The following is a 12,484-nucleotide window of genomic DNA, read 5'->3' on the forward strand; positions in this document are numbered from 1 at the left end:
TCCAGATTCACTGAAACGTGGTGAAAGCAACTCCCTGGAAGCACACATCCATCAAAGTGTGTCCTGAGGATGACAAGTGTGCCCTGCCCTTGCAGAATGGCTGGACTCCCCTGTGATGGCTGGGAATACAAAGGCCATGTACCATGATCAGATGGCAGCTCCACTTAGAGATGGCAGAATCACTGTTAGGCAAGAGCAATATCCATCCATATGACAAAAACAAAACAAAACAAAGAACAATGTGTGGCATCAGAGAAATTCCTCAAGCTGAAAAAGAACTTTTACCTAAAATCTATGCCCAACATCCTGAGGAAGAAAGTAAAAAATTTCAGGAGCAGGCAGGATGCTCCCTCTACACTCTATTCCTAGTACATTGCAATGAACTCCAGACCAGTAAAATAGGATAGGAACATAAAAGTACACAGACTTGAAAACATGATGAAACTATATTCGTTCATAGATAATGTGATTTATAGATAACAATCACAAAGATTCAACCAAAAAAACAAGAAAAAAGGCTTTGAGAACTAGTAAGGATAGCAGCAGCCTCAAGGTAAGAAGCCCATGTACAAAAATCAATTACTTGTCTACAGAACAGTAGTGATCAACGGAACTTGGAGATTAAAATAATGACGTACATTCCTGTACACATGGCCAAAGGGGACATTCGGTCTCCTGGTTCAGGTGCAGGTTAGAATGCCTGTGCCCACACCACGGTACTCAGGCTCAGTCTCTGCACCAACCCCTGATTTCAGTTATCTGCTTTTGCAGGCTCTAGGGGGCAGTGGTGATGGTTCAAGGGCAGGGTCCATTCAACCCAATAGGGGTGAGGACTGAGTCAGCTCCCAGCTGGCCTACTGCCTGCATCACACAATTCAAAGTCAACTAGTAAGGTATCATTCTCTCTCTTTTTCTCTCTGCCTCACAAATAAATGAATAAAAATTTAAACACACATGCAAATAAAAATATAGAGAGAAATATATAGACACACATATAGCCTTTAGGCTTACACACATACACACGCGCGTGCATATATATATTAGACACACCCAGACTCTATAAGAGAAACACACCATAGTCTGCTAAGGAAGACACAGAGAGAAGAAGGCCAGAGGACTCAAAAGAACCAACAATACGGACACCTTGCCTCAGATGCAGCCTTCAAATGGGAGGAAACCACCTGTGCTCTTCAAGCCAACCAGTCTTCATTCATCTCACGCTGCCCCAGCCACTTACCACTAAGTGCAGCCAGGGAGCATCAGCTCTGTTGTCCAAATGCAGGGCTCTTAACTTTACATATGAGAGAAACAAGTAGCAAGTGAGTGGATGGCTCATTTTACTTACCATCACTTCTGAGTCTCTCCATTTTAATGCTTATGAAACATTCCATTCTACATGTCTAAAGATTTATGTATATATGCATATGAAAGGCAAAGTAACAGAAGAGAGAGAATGCATGCTCCCATACATTGCTAAGTCCCCAGATAAACACACAAACCAGGACTAAGCCAGGCTGAAGATGCAAGCCAGTTCCTCCATCCTGGGTCTCTCATGGATGGCAGGAGCCCCAGCACTCAGGTCTACTGGGCTGCTTTCCCAGGAACAAGAGCAGGGAACTACTTTGGGAGAGGTGCAGCTGCACTAAACCAGCAACCTTAAGGGATGCCAGGGGCACAACACACCATGACACAACACGGACCCCACATGCAGCCATCTTAACTGCTAGGCCCAACCCTGACCTCCTATTTCAGTTGATCTGAAGACGTTTCCTACTGTTCCCCACAAGGGCTCAAACACTTTTCATGTCACTGTCTGCAAGAGTTTCCTTTTCTCCCCATCTCACCAGCATCTATTCACCAGACTGCTGGGTAACACACCACACTGGAGCTCAAGATGGAATTTGGGGATGTGTCTGTCCTGTCAGGCTTCATCATACCTCACTCCACTGCACATCTTGCATAACATCTTCCTAAGAATCCCTTTTTGGAAATGGGAAATCCAGGTGCAAGGATGCTAAATGTTTATCTCACTCACTTAGAAGCACAAAAATTGAAGGGGACCACAGTCTAGCAACCCTCTCTTTCCCAGCTGCCTCCCCAAGGAACCTGCTCAGATAAAATGACAACCCACACCCAGTGGGAATAATGCAATAACCACTATTGCTGTCTTCCACTCACTATGTGTCATAGACAGGGGCACATCCAACATTTCACCTGCATCTTCCCAACATGCCATCTCTCCCCACTCCTCCTGGGCAGATGCCATCACATTTGTTTCTAGCAAGGGCACCGAGATTCAGAGGCTTCACACCTTGCCCAGAGTCATCTCACCACCCACCAAAGCCCAGCTCTCTAGCCCACGGTGGGTCCCCAGACCAGCCTCTAACATCCATCCCACTCTGCACCTGCAGCCCCACGGGATCCCGGGCATTGCCCTCAGGCACTCACCCACAACTTCTAGCTGCACACTTTTCTCATCCATCTCAGGGGTGACCACCACCTTACAGAAGTACTCTCCAGCATCACTGAGCTGAATGGCTGGCAGGTGCAGTGAGGCCTCTCCCCTCATCAGCTTCTCCGGAGAGATGTTGGCTCCAGTTCGGTATGCCTTCTCGTGATCTCCATAATACTCAAACACAGGAACTTTCTCCTCTGTTCCTTTCTTCCATACAAACCAGACAACACCCACAGTGCTGATGTCCAGAGCGGGAGAACCAGGAATCTTGCAGATGATGGTGATGTTGTCGTTGAGAAACACGGTCTGAGTCCTCCCTGCCATCTCCACCCGAAATCCTGTGGAAACAGGAGAACTCAGTTACACAGAGACCCTTGACACAAACACGCCTGCAACTCCAAGCAGAACCACATAACTACAAATGCACAACTTCATGAAGTGGACAGGGAATGATTCAGGACACAGGTTCTTTGTCCATGGCCCTGTTACAGCTCCAATGTGGAGAACTTCAAATCCAGGCCCATGCAACCTATTGGTTCCCAGAATCTTTAGCTGCACGCTGTGAAGCATGAGGCCGATGAACACAGCGAGAGGGCAGTTTCTAGCACAGACGTATACGAGGAAGAGCAGAGGATGATGGGCCAAAGGGAAAGCTCACAGGACAGCAGCCAGGCAGGGCTCCTTCAGCAGGAACAGCCCCTCAGAGCAGGGAGCCTGGAGGGTGAGGTGGGCGTGGTTGGTGGCTATGTCTCATGAGAAGTTTTAACAAGGGAATTTGAAAACAGTGTTTGGGGGTGGGTCTCAGGACGGGGCGTCTCATGCCTGGATCCCAGACAGCCGCCATGTGCGTACGGTGAGCTGTTCCTGGGCCTGCCGGGTTCCAGAGGCTGTTTCCTTCAGGGTGAGTAGACCGAGGGGGGAGGCCTCCGGGACTGGGCAGGTCCGGGACCCACCCGCCGCCTTCATGGGGTGGTGAATGGGATTTGGGAGGGGCGCGACCTTGGGCCTGGGTTATTTAAACCTCCAGCAGCCTCCCGGCAGCTGGTGGGTCTCAGGACGGGGCATCTCATGCCTGGGTCCCAGACAGCCACCATGTGCACATGGTGAGCCGTTCCCCGTGCGGCTAGTGCGCCATTTGGTGCCAGGTTCCGCCTGCTGGCCGCCCAGCCAGGGAGCTCTGGGGATTTGGTTCTTTGAGTCGCTGCTTAATTAGCTCCAGGTTGAAGCCGTTGTGCTTCTTGGACCTGAAACAGGCAGTAACTCTTCCTTTGTAAAACTTGTAATCACTAATAATGCCAACCACCAAATACCAGTCCATGTAGAAGCTATGGCTTGGGGCCTGTCCTGCAAAAGTAGCTCCAACAGCTGGCTAATGTGTCAACTGGTAATGCAACAGAGTAGATCAGGCACGACTGAGCAAACCTTAGCCCACAAGTAAAACTAGAAACCAGGAGGGAGCAGAGGTCATGCCGAGCTAGGCTCTTGTACCTACTGGTCTGCGGGAGCCAGGAACGCTAAGCCACAGTGTCTATGGCAGCGTTCGGGACAGGGGAAGGGCTGTGCCAAGCTGAGTCAGAGCATCCATTGGCAGGCAAGTGACCTATGGCTGGGAACAGACCCGGTTGGGGAGCAAAGGGGACATCCCTAGCTGGGCTGAGGTTCCCACCAAGAGGCGCGTGGCCTGGAAGGGGGGCTGCGTTCTGATCTGGAAACAGTTGTAGTCTCCCTTGGCACAACTGTGGACTGGGATTGGATGCACCGAACCGGGCCGGACCCCAACACCCCCTGGTGTCCTGGAGGACCAGGGCAGATGTGCGATGGACTAGGCAAGGTCTCAAACCCCTACTGAGCCATGTGTGAGCCATACGTGGGTATGGACAAACCATGGCTGGGCTGGAACATCCAACAGCAAGAACCAGATTGGGTGGAAGGCCAGTCAGGAAAAGCCACAGTTCCTGCTATGACAGGAGGTGGACTGAGTAGGGTTGGCTCATGGACCCACTGGTAAGCGTGAAACCTGGCATTGGGAGAGGTTCTGATGGAGGAGCCTGGGCAACTCCTCTGGCAGGACACAGACCCAGCAGGTAAACGCAAGAAACATGATAGGAAACAGCCCAGAAAAGGCCATGGAAAACTACCCACTGGCATACAATTGGCAGACGTGGGGGCAAGACCAGGCTGAATCTGTCCACATCATCCACTGGCAAATCCAGGCACCAGTGTGGGTCGACCCAGGGTCGGTCACAACAAAGACTAGTGCACATTATGGAATGCGAAGGTGAGGTTGCCTGTACCAGAAGGGACCGCAGCGCCCAACCAGCCTGAGAACAAGAAAGGAAGTGGGCAGAGCCGGCAGGGGAATAAGGGAGGGTTCCTTTGCTGGACAGCTACTTCCGCAAGAGAGCATAGGCTGGGATGGGGGCAGACCAGACTAGGCAGAGCTACCACACCTGCATGCCTCATGTGGACTAGATCAGGGAAAAGCCGGGCTGGGCAGATTATTCCTACTGGTGCAAACAAAATTAAAGTGGGCGAGGGTTGTTTGGCCTTAGACGCAGCATCAACTGGAATCTGGGAGTGGGAGAGGCCTGGGAGGGAAATAGTGGGCTCATCCCTCTTGGGTTACCACTTCCACAGGAGGACATAAAACTAAGATAGCGGCTGGGGTGGAATGGGGTGTGGGACAGACTGGACTACTGCTACACTTACTGGCAAACCAGGGTAGGGGGTGGGCCTGGTGGGGGTTATTGTGGGTCGCTCCAACTAGGCTGCAGCTCCCACTGGTTTATGTGAGGGCCACGTATGTGCAGGGCAGAACCAGGCTGGACTGCAACACCCATTGGTTCCAGTGGAAGTCGGGAGTGAAAACAGAACCAACCCAGCAACTGCAACCACCAGCTGATTGGAGCGATGGACGGTGCCAGGCCCTGTACTTGCTAGCACATACAAGAAGTTTCTTTGGAGATCTTCCTAATCTAAATGCTGGACTCAGAACCCTAACCAAGAAAAGAGAGAAGACAGAACAGGTCAACCAACCATCTCAGCTATGATGGACTATGTCAATCAGTGGATTTTTCAAAGACCTCATAGTGCTTGCAGTGGCAACACTGACAGCAATTCATAACTGTTGAAATATCAAAACCACTTGAGCAAGAACCTCAGAGCATGCCCTACATCCGGTACCTGGAGAGGGTGGGAAAACGGGTGGGCCTTCTCCCTTAAATACCCCCCTTTAAACATGAAGGTAACAATATGGAAAACATACTAGTCTTATCCACTTTCCTGTAGCCCTTGAACCTGCTTACCCTAATTAACTATGTAAAAAATGTCAAAATAAAAATCAAAAAAAAAAAAAGGGAAGAAAACAGTGTTTGGGGTTGTGGGGTGAACACATGCTGTATTCTTGACCTCCTCTGCTCCACTGGGTGCAATTATTATGAAAATGAGAAGCTCTATCACGTGTGTGTGTGTGTGTGTGTGTGTGTGTGTGTGTGTGTGTGTGTGTGTAGGGTGAAGAGATGATATCTATCTTAAACATACTCCCAGGAGTGGGTACAGACAACTCCAGCCACCTGGTCTCTCTGCGGCCTTGCAACACAGCCTGCTTCTCCTCTGAGGAATCAACACATTTTGGCTTTTATTGCTTTTTGAGCAGTAAGCATGCTCGCCAGCAAAGGTTAATAAAAAGATTATCTACACCTGACAACCTTGTAGGTCTCTCAATAAAGAACTCAATGCAATGCTCTCTGTCTCTTTCCTTATCACTCTTACTTTCTAGCTCAGCACAACTTCTCAGCTGGGCTAAGCAAGTGCTGTGCTTCATAGGAGGGCCCACTTGTTCTCTCCGCCTTCTGGCCATTCCTGCTCTGACAACTTCAGCCCTCCCTAACACACAAGAAAGCCTCTGCAGCTTCGTCCTTCTCTTGCAAGGTGGTCTGCTTGGCTTTTTTATTTCCTTGGGTTCTAGAATCAGCCCAGCAATTTCTCTAAAGAAGGCAGCTGAGATTCTTTTTGTATTACAGAAAATGTAAAACACAAACAACCTCATTTTCATTTTATCTTGTTTTAGACAGTTTGCATTTTTTAAAACCCATTGATTCCCTCTCCAAAAGGAATTGGGACAATCTAGGCAGTACTACCCTGTCATGGAATAGCAGCCCATCTCGTGAGATACACATGATAATTTGTATTCAACATAACTTATACTTGTGCTGCTACAAACCTTGAGGCCCTAGGACGTTGTGCCACTCATTGTAGCCAGGTCAGGCTGCACCGGAATGTCACAGAGCCAATATCCATATGTGATTACTTCTCATATTGCAAAAGTGATGAATTCCAACACTTTTGTACACTTTAGTTTCCGTACACATGTGGTCTTATCCATCACAGACAATACCCTAACACAGGACAGACTAAGGCTAAAACATGCCCAACAAACCCCCTTCATGTAGATTTGTTGAGCCTGTGTGGAAAGTCATTTGGTGAAGACACAGAAGGAATTAAAAGCAAATTTTTTTCTGTCATTTGTATTATTTTTTATTGGAAAGCCATCCACACTGAGAAAAAGAGAAACATTGAGAAAGCTCTTCCATGTGCTAGGTCATTCCGTAAGTGCTCACAACAGCTGAGCCAATCTGAAGGCAGAAACCAAGAATCTCCTTTGGGTCACCCATGCAGGTGCACAGTCCTAAGCTCTTGGGCCATCCTCTACTGTTTTTCCCAGGCCACACTAGGGAGCCAGATGGGAAGTGAATCAGTCGAGACATGAACCATTTACCATGTGGGAAACAGGCAAATGCTAGGTGAAGATTTAGCCAATGGGCTATCATGCTGGGACCAAAACCAAATTTTAATAGTAACTTTTTCCTTTTGATTTGTTTTCTGCCTTCACATTCAATACCCAGTGTCTGGCTTTTGATCTCAGAACTTCTCTACATAGATTCATCCTAACATAAGGACATGATAAGCAGCCCACACATCCCACATGGCAGTATACCAGTGCTGGCACACACAGTTTCATGGGAGCATAGATAAAAGTGTTCAGCAGCACCAAGTGCCAAACCAGTGTCAGGGTACCACAGGTGCTCTGAAAAAGCCACAACACCCCATGAAAGCCAAGGTGCATCACTGGTACACAGTTCTTGCCAAGTGAACCCACTCTCAAACCATCCTGGGGATGCTATCTCAGCTGGCATAAGAAAATGAAGGGTTAATATGGAAAAGTTGTCAGACCTGTGCTACTTCATCTTGAATGGAAACCCTCTGCTTTGATGCTGAGTTATCATGCTAAACCTATCATGCAACATCAAGTACACATTGTGGACAGGTGTTTGTACAATTATTCAACATTGTACAACATTTCAAAACAGCAAAGTAGCAACGAGTACCTTTCTCTACAAAGCAAATTTAAAACATTAAGTCAACAAACTCTCCTGCAAATGTATCTTTATCAATTGTTACGGGATAGAGTTTTTTAATATACAATAATTATATCCATAATATATTTAAGGGAAAACAGTAACATAAATTCCTACAGAATATCTTTCACAATATTTTTATTTTTTCTGGGTATCTATGATTTCCAGATCAGGCAAAAGCACATTTCTGTGCAAGCCATCCAATCTGTGCCATCTCTTATGCTGACTTCATCAGTCTAAGATGGGCAGGCAATTCCATTTCATTTTCTAGGACATTCTAAAATTTCTGCTGACAGTGCCTTCCCAATTTCTGGATGCAAGCAAGCAGCTCTGAAGAAAAGGGGGCTACATTGTGAGAACTGGTTGTTGTACATTTAATCACCTGGGCAACAACATGGAGCACACTTGCACAGACCTACCCGATCTAAGACAGCCGCCCAATGTGGCTCTTGATGTTCTCAAGAGACAGTGCTAAACATGAGATGCATGACTGTGGCATACAAAGCTGCAGAAAACACTTTTGGAAAACAATCAGAGACCAGCGCTGTGGCCTAACAGATAAACCCAAACAGACACCAGTTCATGTCCTGGCTGCTCCAAACCTGGTTCAGCTCCCTGTGGATGTGCCTGTGAAAGCAGCAGAAAATGACCCCTGTGTTTGAACCAGGCACCCACATGGAACTCGTAAATGAAACCACAAGCTCCTGGCTTCACACTGGCCTAGCTCTGGCCATTGTGGCTTTTGTGGACTGAACCAGTGGATGGGAGACCTCTCTGTTTCTCCCTCTCTAAGCAACTCTACTTTCAAATCAGAAATCTCAAAAAGAAACAAAAAGCAAAGATCACATTCCATCTTTAACAACTAAACAGACATTTTGAATAACATATCCTTGTCACGGATGGACAACATTTATCAAACATGGAAGGGAATGATCTCACTCCCCATTCCAAAGAGGACAGTCAGATATCAACAGTTAGAGAAATGAAGTCAGAAGCACAATTAAAGCAAACTCCATATGTTCTTGTCTTACAAGATTAATATTATTTATTTATTTACTGAAAGTAGAGTTCTGGGCCCCAACATGATAGTGTAAAGGCTAAAGTCCTCATCTTGAGTGCACTGGGATCCCATTTGGCTGCCAGTTCTAACCCCGACAGCCTGCTTCCATCCAGCTCCCTCCTGAGGCCTGGGAGAGCAGTCGGGAGAGCCCAAAGCTTTGGGACCCTGCACCCACGTGGGAGACCCAAAAGAGCTCCTAGTCCTGGCTTTGGATTAGCTCAGCTCCAGCTGTTGTGGCCACTTGGAGAGTGAACTATCAAATGGAAAATCTTCCTCTCTGTCTCTCCTCCTCTCTGTATATCTGCCTTTCCAATAAAAATAAATATTTAAAAAAAATAAAAAGAAAGTAGAGATCCACACAGAGAAGGACAGAGACAAAGAGAGGTCTTCCATCAGCTGGTTCACTGTGCACACAGCCCCCCTGGGCCAGACTTGAGTCAAGAAGAAGCCAGCAGCTTTGGCCATAGCCATGGATGAGATTCAGCGCCGAACGCCAACAGGAGCCTCAACTCATCTCCCATTGCCTGTGTGGAAAGGTGAGCCCCAGGCCCCGACAGGCTCAAAACACAAATGACAAGCAGGAGCAAAAAGAAAACCAAAGAGTCTTCCAGCCTCCGCATGGGGGCTGTGGGATTTGGTTTCTATGATTACTGCTTAGAAAGCTCCATGATGAACCTTCAGGCCTTGGGTACATGAATCAACCCTAAAGACTCCTGATGATGTAAATCTCCCCCGATGGACCTCTACCTAATTTGGTCTCAACCCATGTGTTTTTAAAATTGTATAACCGGGCCCGGTGCGGTGGCGCAAGTGGTTAAGGTCCTCGCCTTGCACGCCCGGGATCCCATATGGGCGCCAGTTCTATCCTGGCGGCCCTGCTTCCCTTCCAGCTCCCTGCCTGTGGCCCGGGAAAGCAGTCGAGGATGGCCCAAGGCTTTGGGAACCTGCACCCGCGTGAGAGACCCGGAAGAGGCTCCTGGCTTCGGATTGGCATAGCATCGGCCGTTGCGCTCACTTGGGGAGTGAATCATCGGAGGGAAGATCTTCCTCTCTGTCTCTCCTCTCTGTATATCCGCCTTTCCAATAAAAATAATAATAATAATAAAATAAATCTTTTTAAAAAATTGTATAACCAAATATATTTTCAAAACCTTTTACTACTCAGAAATTGGGCAGGAGAGCAAAGAAACCTTCCATCTCCTGTGAACGTGTGAGGAAGCCGTGTAGTGTAACCTCTCAGGCACATAAGAGGTAACTTGTAGACAATAGATTCAAGACAACATTAGACAACAGTAAAACTACAAAGACATACAGGGGGAATCAAGAGCAACCCTGACAACCTATTGGCAGGAGGTCATGTGCACAGAGCAGTGGGGGACCACAGAGTAGAGCAGGTGGACAGGAGGAGGCTTGTGTCCCAAACCTGGAGTCTCCCGGATCCCCACCAAGGGCTATCATTATGGGTGCCAAGGACCACATCCCAACTGCCAAAGAGACCACGGGGGATTGGAATGCCTTCGGAGGCCGAGAACTCAGAGAATATCCTCCCCTGCCCGCCTTTGGACCTACCACACGGGATGGAAGAAGCTGAATCCTTCATCATAGGATCCAAGGCCATCGGAACAACAACCAGGAAATCTGAGCGGTCTTCAGAAACAGAACAGTGGACTCCCATTGGGACTAGGGAGAGAAACTATCTCTGGTTCTTACTTGGCTCCAACTTCGGGTCCCCACCCTCTCATGGTCATGAGGGACGCTCCAGAGCACCCCCCCAACACACACACACACACACACACACACACACACACACACACTCACAAATTGGAATGGATAGGCAGAGAACAACAAGGAAGTCTTGGTCAGCATGGACTCACACACACCTTACTAGGTAGGACACGGGGATTAAGTACTCCTCACCAAGGTATGGAAGATTTCTCTGCACACCCTTCCTAACACTGTTTCGCACCTCAATTGTTGAAATGTCATTGAAATAGTCATAGGAAGTTGTTAAGACCATGCACCCAATTTTGACAAATTGGTTGCTCAATACTTTGTCAATTCATCCCTTAACGTTATATATTGTTGCTGATGTTATGTTGGGGCTTTTAATTGACCGAGATTCTACTCTGTTGGCTCTGCCTTTGGAACGGGGAGGGTCTCCCCAAGAAGCCGCTGAACTTGACCGGACAATGAGATGCTGGACTCTGCTTGGTGTATGCTTGCAATGAAGGAATCTCAACTAAACCTGAACTGTGGTTGCGCAACGGGGGTGAGGAGCCCACCACGGGGGGAGGGTTGGGAGGAATCCCAGTGCCTATATAGAACTGTGTCACATAATACAATAAATATTAAAAAAAAAAAAAAGAAGAAGAAGAAGCCAGCAGCCAGCAGCTTTCAGGGTCTCCCATGTGGGTGCAGGGGCCCAAGGCTTTGGGCCATCCTCTGCTGCTTTCCCAGGCCTTACCCAGGCGGGACATGAACCAGGCCCAAGCCTGCCACAGCACCACACTGTCCCTACACAGTTTTCTTACAGAGCTTCCCTCCACCCCAGGGTCGATTCTCCCCTTAACTGAGGAATTGGCCTCCACTTTCTGGCCTGTAGGCTTAAATGCCTGCTACAGATGGGGGTCCTTCGGGTTCCTCGGCGTTGTTGTGTTTTTGTTTGTTTGCTTGTTTGCAAGGATTCTTTATGGTTTTGTCTCTCCTATTGTGGCATGAGTTCTGTGCTCTTTTAGAGGTTTATCTCTTACAGAATTCTTCCCTGAAGCTTTTGTTCCCTCCTCCTCTTCCTCGTGGTTATGGTCTTCCTCACCATGAGCAGCACCAAATTTCACTTTCCTCTGTCCTATCCTGCTCCTACATTGGGGCCCAAGGCTTGGCACACCCCTGCTCAGATGGTCTCCCATTCTCGGCTTGGCCTATCTGCTCAGATCAGGACTAAAGCGCCCTGGTCCTGACAAGCACTTCATTCCAACCACCGGAAGCGCTGTTGCCCAAGTTTACTGCATTTCCTCCGTGTTTAAGGCACTTTCTGAGCAAGTCATTCATCGCCTCCTCTTCATCCTGAGTGCCCACCGGGGCCATAATTCACCAGCCCCGGGTCCCATTCGCCTCCTTGTCCACAATACCGCAATCATCTGTCCCTCTAATGCGCGACCACGATCAGAAAGTTCTGGAGACCATGGACCGCTCGTGGGCGCCTTAAAGAACATGATCCCTACAGATAAACTCTTCCAGGCAGTCCCGCACTCCCCGTGTGGAGAAATGCCGCCCTGAATACAGTAGGCCTGCGGGACATCCACCTGTTGATCCACGCTAATCCCCTCGTTCGCCGGCGACCTGTGCCCCACACTGCACCCCGCCCCGCCCCCGCCCCGCACCCCGTCCCGCACCCCGCACCCGCCCCGCACCCCGCCCCGCACCCGGCCTCCCACCGTTCCCTCCGTGCCCACCGCCCTACCTGAGGCTTGCAGTGCACCCCACAGCACCGGGAAAAGGCACCAGAACCGCCAGAACGCCAAGCCCCTACTCCTCCTGGCCATTTCGGTTTCC

The 12,484-nt window shown here is 48.8% G+C and overlaps 1 long non-coding RNA gene and 1 other non-coding gene across 2 annotated transcripts; one reads left to right on the forward strand and one right to left on the reverse strand.

Moving 5' to 3' along the window:
- Positions 1 to 2,257: 2,257 nt before the first annotated feature.
- Positions 2,258 to 2,648, reverse strand: LOC121155666. Its single transcript, XR_005883702.1, has 2 exons — positions 2,468 to 2,648; positions 2,258 to 2,405 (listed from the first exon to the last, which is right to left on the reverse strand). It is a non-coding gene; the product is annotated as an uncharacterized LOC121155666 (long non-coding RNA).
- Positions 2,649 to 9,369: 6,721 nt separating this feature from the next.
- LOC121155670 lies at positions 9,370 to 9,491 on the forward strand. Its single transcript, XR_005883704.1, has one exon. It is a non-coding gene; the product is annotated as a small nucleolar RNA ACA64 (small nucleolar RNA).
- Positions 9,492 to 12,484: the final 2,993 nt, after the last annotated feature.

This window comes from Ochotona curzoniae, unplaced genomic scaffold (genome assembly GCF_017591425.1).
Source record: "Ochotona curzoniae isolate NIBS_2020 unplaced genomic scaffold, NIBS_Ocur_1.0 contig_3025, whole genome shotgun sequence".
NCBI classification, from domain to species: domain Eukaryota; kingdom Metazoa; phylum Chordata; class Mammalia; order Lagomorpha; family Ochotonidae; genus Ochotona; species Ochotona curzoniae.